The sequence below is a fragment of the Psammomys obesus genome, unplaced genomic scaffold, assembly GCF_907164565.1.
Source record: "Psammomys obesus unplaced genomic scaffold, mPsaObe1.curated_primary_1811, whole genome shotgun sequence".
Lineage (NCBI taxonomy): Eukaryota > Metazoa > Chordata > Mammalia > Rodentia > Muridae > Psammomys > Psammomys obesus.
In genome coordinates this window covers 13,051,626-13,063,069 of record NW_026591598.1, presented here as the reverse complement: position 1 = coordinate 13,063,069, position 11,444 = coordinate 13,051,626, and positions in this window count along the sequence as shown.

Sequence of the window (11,444 nt, the reverse complement as noted above, 5' to 3'; positions counted from 1 at the left end):
GATAGATAGATAGATAGATAGATAGATAGATAGATAGATAGATAGATAGACAGACATATAAATAAATAAATAAATAAATAAATAGGTAAATGAGTAGTAAATAAATAAATAAATAAGATTAGGGGAAAAAGAGTAAAAATTTCAATTCATAAGGTTAACAATTAAGATTTATTTAATTTTTAGTGTGTGTGTGTTTATGTGTGTTTACATGGATGTGTGTGAGTGCAGCACCTTTGAAAGCCAGAAGAGAGTGTCAGATCCCATGCAGCTGGAATTACAGGCAGTTGAGATGGCTGCTGGGAATGAGGCTCAGGTCCTCAGTAGGAGCAGCAAGCCCTCCTCACCACTGAGCCATCTCTCCAGCCCCCGTGGAAAATTTCCCAAAAGTATTAAAGAAGCGAGAGAGAGCAAAGTCTTCCATCCCCTAGAGTCTGTAAAGGTCTCTAGATGGTTTGAGAGCTGGTGTGCAGAGTGGGGTGATGGATACAGCAGCTGGGAAGAATAAGAAACAGAGAGGAGACACAGCAGTTCCCCGGGAAAGGCAGACACCATGCTGTGCTCTGCAGTCCAGGTGCTAGCAAACAAAACCAGAGCACCAGATAACTTCCTAGGAGCTGGTGGAGAGGAGGAAGTCTGTCATCCCCACTTCCAGATAGTGTTCGAGGAGGCAGGTAAAAAGGCTGGGAAGTGTATGGCGTGCAGATGGTTGGATAGCTTCATTGAGCTTCCTAAAGGCGATTTAGTGTAGAAGAGATGGATTGGAAATAAAATTAAAAATCTAAAAGAGAAAGAGAGAGAGATCACTTCAGACACCGTAGACATTAAAAATATTTTTAAATTAATAATCTGGTAATGTATAAAGTTTAACATTAAAGAAATTTGATTGTTTAGATGAACGGAAAAAAATTAAAGCTCATCTAGTATGCTGACAAAGAAACAGAAAAATATAGATAGCTCTATATATTTTGGGGGAAAAATGTGTCTGTCCTGGTGAGATTTTATTGTCATCTTGACACAATCTTGAGTCACCTGGAAAGAGAGAACATCAATAAAAGAATTACCTTGATTAGGTTGGCCTGTGTCCTTGTCTGTAAGAGATTACATTGACTGGTGATTGATGTGAGATGGCCCAGCCCACTGTGGGCGGCATCGTCACCTTTTAAATTTTTATTTAACGTTTTATTGATTCTTTGTGCATGATTTCACATCATGCACCCCGATCCCACTCATCTTTCCATCCTTCCATATCTGCCCTTTGCCCTTGCAACCTCCCTGCCCAAAAGAAGACAAAAAATAAAAATAAAAAATAAATTAAAAAAAAAATCTCGCTGTGGAAGCTGCAGCGTGTCACATAGTACACCCTTTTCCCCAAACAGCTTTACTTGCAAATATGCATTGCAATGGGCTGTTGATCTGGTTTGAAGGCTCTGGCTTCCATCAATACTGGACCTTCACTGGGGCTCCTTTCCGATATCCTGATATTGCCCTGTGTCATGGAGATCCTGTAGTTCTGGATCTGCAGGACCGACCCCTTCATACATTGCAGCGGTTCATTGATGTTGGGGTGGGCCAACTCAAAGCCCTGGATCTGGGCCTGGGTGGTAGCTGAGCTGGTCAGCCCACCTGCTCTCCTGCACCTGTGCCACCAGGGCCAGCTCTCCAGCTTTGCTCAGGTGAGGGGTAGGGCCAGCTCTCCTGCCTGTGGCAGCTAGGCTCTCCAGCGTTCATGCCATCAGGGCCAGCTCTCCCACACCCGTGCCACCTGGGCCTGCTTTCCTATGCTGTGGGGGAGGAGTGTGCAGGGTCATCTCTTCAGCCTGCCACAGGTGGCAAGGGGCAGGACTGGGCTCACCTGAGCCCACAGCATCAGGGCCAGCTTTACTGTACTGCCCCCGTGAGGTGCAGCCTGCTTTCCTTAGAGTCCCTCTTACCTCCTGCATTTGTCACAAAGGTTAAACCAGGCGGGGTCTTCAGACTGCTCAGCCTAGTCTCTGGTTTATGGTAGTGTTTCAGGAAATGGTGAACTGTGTTGTTGGCCCAGAATACACACAAACCTCCGGAACCCTGGCATTGGCTGTCTCCATACATCAAGTTAGGACTAACTCGTTATGATTTTCTGCTCTTGTAACCCCACCTATTTTGCCCACCAAGTCCCCCCATTCGGAAACCCACCTGTCCCTGAGAGCTATAAAAAGCCTTGTCTTCCTCACATCCCATGCTGACCTCTTGAACCCCACCTTAGGGGGAGGCAGCCTGTGTACATGAATAAAAAAGCTTGCTTTAATTAATTTGGCCATAATGATTTGGGTTGGTGGTCTTTCTCCTCCCATCTTTGGGATTAACAACAGCTTGAGTCCTGATGGCCCTGGCCAGCCAGCCTCACTGTCACAGAGACTGGTCTGAGAAAGGCCAGATTCAGAAGATCAAGGCCATGCCCCGCTAAGGTCAAGCCCTATAGTTCCTGGGAATTTGACACAGAGATAATCCAGGCTGAGGTGATCCAGACCCAGGGTGGTCTTCACAATGACCTTGGGAGAAGAAGCATCTGCAACCCACCACCACCTCCCAATGACCAGGGGACCACTATGCTATACTTGCCAGGCCAGGCTAGTAGCTCACAGAAACATAGATTTCTCTCTGTTGGTTGCTGGCCAGCTGTGGCTCCGATCTACCCATCTGTATTCTACAGAGAGCTGATGCAACAGCCTAGGTTTAAAACAGGAGGAGAAGGAGATGTTTCAGGGCCAAGGAAAACATGCAGAAGTGACATTTGCTGAAGCGCCAAGCTGGTTGATGCTATGGTCTGCATCCTGCTCATGGAGCCTGGATGCTCACAGCAAGCTGCATGGAACCATGACCTCGGATGCACCTGTGAGGCTGGAGGAGGAAACCAAGGCTGGAGGAGGCTGGTGGAGCAGCCGACTTTCCTACTTTGGCAGGCAGCTCCCACCTGGGGTCTTAGAACCTGGCTCTGAGCAAGGCCTGGCAGGTCTTCTGTGTCCCTGATGGTTTCAGAACAGACGGTCTGACACGTTGCTACGCAGAATAGCAGCCTCCAAGGAGGCTCATCTCTTGGCTCTGGAAGATGTGCACAAGTGATTTACATATTCTAGTAATATGTAAATTTTATTATGAAGTTAATATGAAATTTACATTTTCATATATGTGCATAGTTATGTATGTTACAAAGAGCTTTATTGGTACCGTTCAGTTAAGTCTACAGGAATAGCCCATTATCCTCTGCAACACACTGGGCTCATCAGGGTAAGGAAAGTAGGAGATCAGACTTAAGCAGCAGGAAGTGGGATGCTGAAGGCCAGTGGGTTCAGGCATAGAAAGCTCAGGTCATGAGCCTAGGAAGACAGTGGTAGGGCTGAGTCCCCTCTGCCCATCTGGCCACCCAGTGGACCCTCCAGCCTAATTTCCCTGGGGGCCTAAGAGAAGAAATGAAGGCGTCTCTAAGGGGTCAGAAGCAGTTCCATGACCCCACTCTAGGATGACCAGGATCCTTGACTTTCTCCTGCTGCCCTCCCACTCTCTGCCCAACCTGTTCCTGCTCAGCAAACTGCTATGCCCCCTCCCAGTTACCTGTCCTCCAGTTCCAGCTCTTACACCATGTAGACTGGCCCACATTCTCTCCTAAGGCCACAGACACCAGCACATACCTCCAAACTGAAATATCTTGGTTTCCTTTATTATAGAGACTGACCAGCTGGCTAAACCAATCTAATTGTGCACAAGGAAGTGCATTAAAAATTTAAAAAGAAAGAAAAAAGGAAAAAAAAAAAAAACCTTCAATGCACAGAGAGGGTCCATGATTGCCTAAAGGTCACAAAGCAAAGGCACAGAACCCCATGTTTCCCCGTCTTTGCCAGAACCCCCTCCCCAGCATTCCTGCTGCTGCCCAGCAACTTCCGCCAGCAGCCTGAAGGACAGGGAGAGCAGCCAGGTCCACGGAGTCGTGTCCAAGACCACAGTGATGCTATTCTTTCCTCGAGTGAGCCCCACACACCGAGTGCTAGATTTAGCCATTTAATGCAGCCGGGCCTCTCCCGCCCCCTCCTTCCCCTGCCCTGCCTCTGAGCACTGCCTCTGAGATTAGCCCGCAGCCACGCCACCGCTTTGAACGCCTGCCCGGAGACACTCAGCTTAAAACACCGGGAAACAGAACAAGAAAAGAGAAAAAAAAAGAAAGAAGAAAAAAAAAAATAGATCGACCACATTTAATGGAGCCGTCAGCGGGCGGGTCTGACGCGTCCATTATGCGGCCCTGCCCGCCCGGGGAGCCCAGCCATGTGGCCTGACCACAGCATCAGACGACATCAGCCCACAGGCCAGGCTGGGAAGGAGCCGCCTTCAGCCTGAGCCTGGGGGCTGGCCACGGCTCCTCAAGGCTCAGGTCCTCGGGGATTCTCCGTGCCACAGGCCACAGGGCCGCAGGCCACACTGGCTATGGCTCCCCTTCCTCACTCGGAGCCTCAGCCAAGGGCCTGGACCCCAAGGTCTGTCCGTGGAGCGATACGGCATCTAAGGGGTACCCTGAGACCCTATCCAACAGGGAGTTCATTGCTAGTGCCTGGGAACCACCATTTTTGCTTTCTTTTAGATGTTGACATTTTTTTTTCTTCCTGTAACATCTAGGTCAGGAGACAGCACTGTCTCCCAAAATGGGAATGGTTCCTCATGGTCCTTCACAGCAGACTATAAATAAGGAAAGAGCTGGAGAGTGGGGAAAGAGGGTGCTGTCCTCTTGGGAGTCTGGCTCAGGCTTCCGCCCTTCCCCGTCCTCCCTCTACGGCTCGGGAAAGACTTCAACCTCCGTATGCCGGTGGCCACAGGCTGATCCCGGGGCACCTCTGCAGGGTCAGGTTCTGAGCTGATGGTGACAAGTGTTCCGAGATCCTACCAGCTGAGCTTTGCTGAGCACATCCTCTGGGCCGGCCTGTGTAGGTGCTAGTGCCTCAGTTTACCCCATCACATATAGCCATGCCTGTCTTGATGATGGTGGTCAGCTCTGCGGCAACAACCTCCCGGGCGTGGGGGCCTCAGCTCTGGGGTTCTTTCCCAACCACTGGCCTCCACTGTGGCTTCCATCATTGATCCTGCACGGGCCTGAGACCATGGCGGCTGCTTGGCTTATTAGAGGCTTCAACTTTCATCTGACTCACTGGAGACACCCTCACAGACCAGGCACTTGGCTCATAATGACTAGAACAGCTTCCACTTGGCCCTCTGGGGATGTCCACCATGGACTCAGACACTATGTGCTGAGAAAGTCTGGTGTCAGAGAGACACAAGGGTCACACAGGCCCAGCGGAGGTCCCTGCAGACACTAGCCTTGGGCAGCATAAAATCGAGGAGGCCTTCAAGATGCCCCCAGCCTCAGGCTGACCACAGCTATGTGGGAAAGCTGGGCCAGGACTGCTGGGCACTCTTAACACATGGCAGGAAAATAAGTGTTGGGTCCCAAGGGTCTGAGTGTGGACTTCATGAGGACGGGTGGCAAAGCCAGGGTTACTATTGCTGTGATGAAACACCATGACCAAAGCCAACTTCGTGAAGGGAGGATTTATGTGGCTTAGGCTTGCTCATCAGTCCATCATTGAGAAAAGTCAGGGAAAGAACCCAAATAGGCAGGAGCTGATGCAGAGGCGGCAGAGGGGTGCTGCCTACTGGCTTGCTCCCCATGGCTTGCTCAGCCCCCTTTCTTATAGATCCCAGGACTCAGGCCAGGAGTGGCCCTACTCGCAATACACTGGACACCCCCCCCCATCAGTCACTAATTAAGAAAGTGCTCTATAGATTTGCCCACAGCCTGATCTTACAGAGACACCCTCTCCATTGAGGCTCCCTCCTCCCAGACGACTGTAGCTTCTGTCTGGCTGACATCAAACTAGCCAGCACACCAGGTCATGTGACAAGTGGCTTCGGCAAACAGCCTTGGCTTGAGTAAGGTAACCTGTCCTACCCTGGGGCAGAGGATGTACCCAGTTCTCTGTCCTGTGACAGAATCCGGGTCACATGACTGTGTTCTGGTCCCACAATGGTGTCTGTACCCCATGATCAGGTCCTATGACCGCATCTCTTCCCATGATGTTATCTGAGTCCCATGACACCACCCCTGTCCCTTCGGGGTCTGGATGGGTGTGTGGGTACCCATAATTCTGGTCAAGCCCCACCTCCTGCACACCCAGGAGGGCTTCAGCTCCCAAAGCTGGCCATGCTGGCTGCTGGATCAGAGCCACGTCATAAGTGAGTCCTAATGGGAAACTGGGCCTGGGGTGTGTGTGAAATCTCTGAAAATTTTCCCAAGCAGATCTTCAAACAAAAACTGTTCCCAAATGAACACCCAGGCTGCACAGTCAGGGTGAGAAGGCTGTGTGCTTCCTCCACAGGCTGTTGCCTCACTCCTAGCAGCTTATGGTGAGTCCCCAGGCCTCAGCCTCTGTCTACCCATGCCCTCCTGCGGCTCTCTTTCCAGGGGCAGTTTTCTTCTCCTCCATCAGCCTCAGATTAGGCAGGAGAGAGACACAGGCTCCTTCAGGGGCTCTGGACTCTGGGGTCGCTGGCTTCTTTCCTCACAGAGCTGAGACCATACCCGGAGTAGCTCCATGATGGAGGCCCACTTTCTGTCTGTTCAACTTCCTCAGTCTGTGTGGTCTCCACAGGAAGGGACCCTGAAGAAGACAAACTGGATCTCTGGGTCATTAGAGCTGACCATCCTCACCTTCAGAGGAAGCCCCATCCACCGGTTCCAAAGCCTCCACCATAAATCCCTGAGATACCTGAGGCACTGAACACAGCTCCAAAGGATCCAGGGAGAGGCCTTCCCCACCCCACCCCTACAGATAGCCATACCATCCCTTCTGCCTGGCCCCAGAGCACTTCTGACTGTGTCCATCCCACTAGCCCCCAAGGCTGAGCTGCAAGAGTGAGCAAAACACCCCTGCACCCCAGGCTTCTGTGGGCTCCCGCAAGAAAGCAGACGGGTCTGGAGGGAGGGGGGAGGGCCCACTCAAGTACAGAGCTTGAAGACTCGGGGAAGCTGCTGTCTTCCTGCTCAGCTGAAGCTTCTCCGGCCTTGGGGGTGGGGGGGGTTGCCTGGCCCACACCCTCAGAGTGGCCGAAGGCTAGTTTTTCAGGCTGGACAGCATTTTGTGGTGAGGCCATGCCAGACCTCAGGGGCCTGGATCTCAGGACACAGCAGCTCACGCACTGCTGTGTGAAGCCATCTCCTGTGTCACTGCTCGGGGTCCCTCACCTCTGCAGTGCCCCTCCAAGAGTTGGGCACACATAAATTCCCCCCAGCCCTAGACTCAGGTCTAGAGATCCATCTTCCGTGGCCCCTATAGGACAACACTGGCCCAGAGCCAGCGGCCTTGGCTAATCCTGTTGCCTTCAGACCAGCCACATGGAAGCTTAGGCAAGTGCCCAGCCTCCTGTGCCACAGCGTCCTCGTCTATGAAAGGGGACTGTGAGAAGGCAGCTGCCCCCCCCCCCCGGGCTGTGTGAGGTACAGCGTCCATACTTAGGAAGCTCAATGCTGTGCCTGCCCTCAGCCCACCCTGACTATCCCCACTCTGTGCCAGGTCAGAGCCAGCAGGGAGGAGACCCATCCATCCAGCCGACTCCACCAGGACCAGGGGAAGAAGGAAGCAAAGGACGAAGAGGAGGAGGGGCGGGGTCTGTGTCCTGCTCCTGCCTCTTCCCCTGACGCAGCTTAGAGTTTAGGGTGTAGGTGCTGCTTCTCCACTCTGGCTGCTTCCTGGGCCAAGGGTGCCATGTTGTGCCCCATGTATGTTTGCAGCCCAGGGTGCATGCTACTTCTTCCAGCACTCATTTATTGAGCTCCTATTGTATGCAAGTCCTACCCCAGCCTTTGAGAGCCAGCACTCAAGAACAGGTAAAAGGCTGGGAGACTGGCAGGAAAATGGACAGGTCACAGGGTCCTGGGAAACTGAGGGAATGCCTAACTTCAGGGGTGAAGGGGGGTGGGGGGGAGAAGGGAGCGGCACAGGCCTGGGCTGTCCAGCTCAGCCTCCCTAAATTGTTGATGATTCCACAAAAAACCCTGAAGATCCCTTGGAGGTAACCAAGTCTCTGTGTATTTTTAGGCTCAAAGACTAAGAGCTAAGCCTTGACCAGAGCAGATGAGGTTCCTAGAAGGGTGTAGGCACCAGCCTCCTGATGAGGAAGACAGTAAGCTGGCAGGTGGTGGGGGAGAAGCAGCTCAGAGCCCGTGGGAGGCAGCAGAGGCTGGGAGGGATGGCTTGTAAGGAGCGCCTCTGTGGGACCGGGGGATGCAGGATCTGGTTGGTGTCTGAGGGGCTGCAGCGTCCCAGCCACAGGAGGGCAAAGGCCAGGCAGGTCATGTGCATTCCTGAGGTGCAGTGTGGAGAACTGGCCTGGGATGAGGCGGGGAAGTGGGCGATGGGGACAGCAAGGGACTTTGTGAGGCAGGGGGCCGAAAGAGGGCTAAGGGAGTAGCAATGACCGAACTCCTTGTAGCATATGGAGGGGTGTCCTTGCCGTCGGTGCCCCCCCAACCCCCACAACAACCTTGACTCTCCGAAGAGCCCTGGAAACCATGAGCCCTGCCCCTCTCTCTGAGCCCCGGCTCTTGGCAGCCGCGGCTCCACTTTCTCTTCTGCCTCCAGGAAGAACTTATTTCCACAGCACACCCCGGCCTTGCTGCCCTCCCGGAGGCCCCCCAAAAGCACCACCACCCACTCCGGCCAGCTTACCCCCAGAGGACGCTAGGGACCGCCTCCAAAGATGCGCACTCCGGGGACCAGCATGTCCCTTAGGCTCGCCAGCCCAACACCCCTTCCCTCCCTCCCTCCCTCCCTCGGCCACAGCTGCCACCAGGGGGACGAGCGCCCATCACACTGCGACCCCGGGCTCCCTCATTCAGACATGACCTTTGATTTCTCGGGTAGAGTGTAAATTACATGTCGCCAGCATAAAATATTAAACCCGATTTATACTTAATTATTGATGCTATTATGTATTCCGTAGTAATGGCCGCAGAAATCGAGGCCCACTTGGCCCGTACCCCACCCCCACACCCCCACCCCCGGGCAAATAGCTTTTCTGCATTAGTCCTTGAGGTAGGAGACCGAGCCTCGTGCCTTCTTCCCCGATGATTGATGACGGTGGGGAAGTTCGTAAATAGTCTTCCAGAAATATTTCTCTGGCCGTGCACAGCCTCGAAGGAAGAGCAGGGGCGGGGGGGGGGGGGGGGAATTATCGGGGCGGCTGGGCGGATGCAGCAGCGGGCTGAGGCCGGAGAGATGGGGACGGTTTAAGCAAAACCTCGCTGAGTGGCTTTGGGGTGGGGTGGGCAGCGGAGGACCGCAGCGGTTTGCCGGAGGCTTGAAGTCACATGTAACCTGCCCGTGGACACGGGGGTTGGGGTTTTTATTGAAACATTAATAATTCCGGCTTCTTGTAAAATATTCATGGTTCCTGCAGCTGCCTGCGAACCCGCTCTCAGCCCCCTGCTTTTAATTTCCACCTTGCCTCCCCCCCCCGCCGCCCCCGCCCCGTGCAGGCCTCAGCCGGCCGTCGACCACCCGTGGTTCTCGGGGCCGTTTATTAAGTGGAGGGAACGGTGGCCATCGGGTGGTCAGGACCATCAAGCTGAGCTCCGGGGGTTTCTCTGCAGCAGGCTGGTCCTGAGCCAGGGAGGCCGGGAGCGAGCGGGCAGGGCCTCTGCCGGGGCGGGCCAAGCCGGTGCTCTGAGGGCGGAGGCTCCCCACCGAGTGGACATCTGAAGGAATCAAGGCGGCACATTGGAAGGCACAGGATGGGTAAAGAAAGAAGGAGGAGTCATATTTGGGTGGGGAGAGCAGAGTGACACCCCAAGGCCGGCCAGAAGAGCCACGGGGCTAAAGGCTCAGGCTCTAGAGAGGGGACCCGGCCCCTGCTCCACTCTGCCTCCCTGGAGCTGTGTGACCTTGGCAAGTGACTCCCCCCACCTCCCTTCTGAGCCTCCTCTGGAAAAATGGCGTTGCAAGGGCCTGTGAAAATTGTGACAGCGGCTGCAGTGTCTGGGGTCTGGGCCACAGGCAGAGCCTGTGGAAGTCAGAGCACACAGAGGTTTGGTCGCCTCAAGTCCTACCACCCTTTTGTAGAGCCGAAGAGGGATGAAGGCAGAGAGAGAATTGATGACAGACAGGCCACCTGTGAGTGAAATTCTACTCTTCTAACCCCCAAATCCAGATTCTTTAAAACCAGAGCCCATACCCTGAGCAATGACTAAAGACGGTCCCTTCACAGAGCCCTGTCCCAAGGCATCCCAAAAGCCACCATGGAAAGCACCTGTTCTCGTCCCCTGTCAGACTCAGTCTGCTTAGGGACACCTTGCGCTTAGGGACAATTTTGGCTCTCTCGAGGCCGCCAGCTACAGTACGGCCCACCAGGGGCCAGCCAGGCTCCTAGAACGCACACCCTGGCTAGAGCCCTGAGCAGGCTTCCTCTGCCACACAGGCCCGAGGTGGGTAAGTGACTCGCCCAGAGATGCACAGACAGAAGAGAACTCTGTTCTCAGGGTCTTCCTGCTGACTCTTCCTGCTGCCGTGAGGTGTGGAGAATTAGCCCAGCGGTGACCACAAGGCCGCACACACGTGCCCCAGCCACGGTATTTCTTTCCCAGGCTCATCCATTCCTGAGCCTCTATGGTAGCCTCTGTGTTGGCCCACAGTGGGACATGTGGGACCCACAGCACACAGCCCACGCTCGAATCCAACAGGCAGAACCTCAAGCCTCCTCCCAAGCGTCGACACCTCAGGAGGAAGGATCGTAGAGCAGCTGGAACGGATGGGCCCGGCCTCAGCAGCTTGCGTCGCCAGCTCTCCCCGTGGGCCCGGGAAGGATGACTTTCTTTCTCGCCTTGACCCTAAAACCACATGTAACTTGTTATTAGTCACGCAGAAGCCTCGGAGCATGAAAAGCAGAAAGACAGTCTGGGGCTGGGGCTGGGGCTGGGGCTCAGCTGCACAAGCATGAGGACAGTGTGACCCCCTGTGACCCCCACAAAAAGCTGGGTGGAGCAGCGTGTGCTGTGAGCCCAGTCCTGGAAGGCGGAGGCAGTAGAATCTCTGGGACTTGAGGGCCAGCCTACTAGTGATTTTCAGGCCGCTGAGACACCGAGTGTTTAAAACCAAAGTGGTGACACCTGACAGTGACCTCTGGCCTCCTCCTGCACAAGCGCCCACACATCTACACACTCACGCATGCCTGTTAACACGGGCACAAGGCACACGCAATCCGAAGGGAAAGCAGACAGCGCAGTAGCTCCCCTAACTGATCAAAGTCCTAACGGGCAGGAACGGATGCCTTTTGTTCTTTGCACTCAGCCTAAGTAACTGTCCCGTGGGCTGGTTTTGTTTCATGTTTTTAATTTGTTTTTTATATTTGTTTAGATTTATTTATTTTGTGTG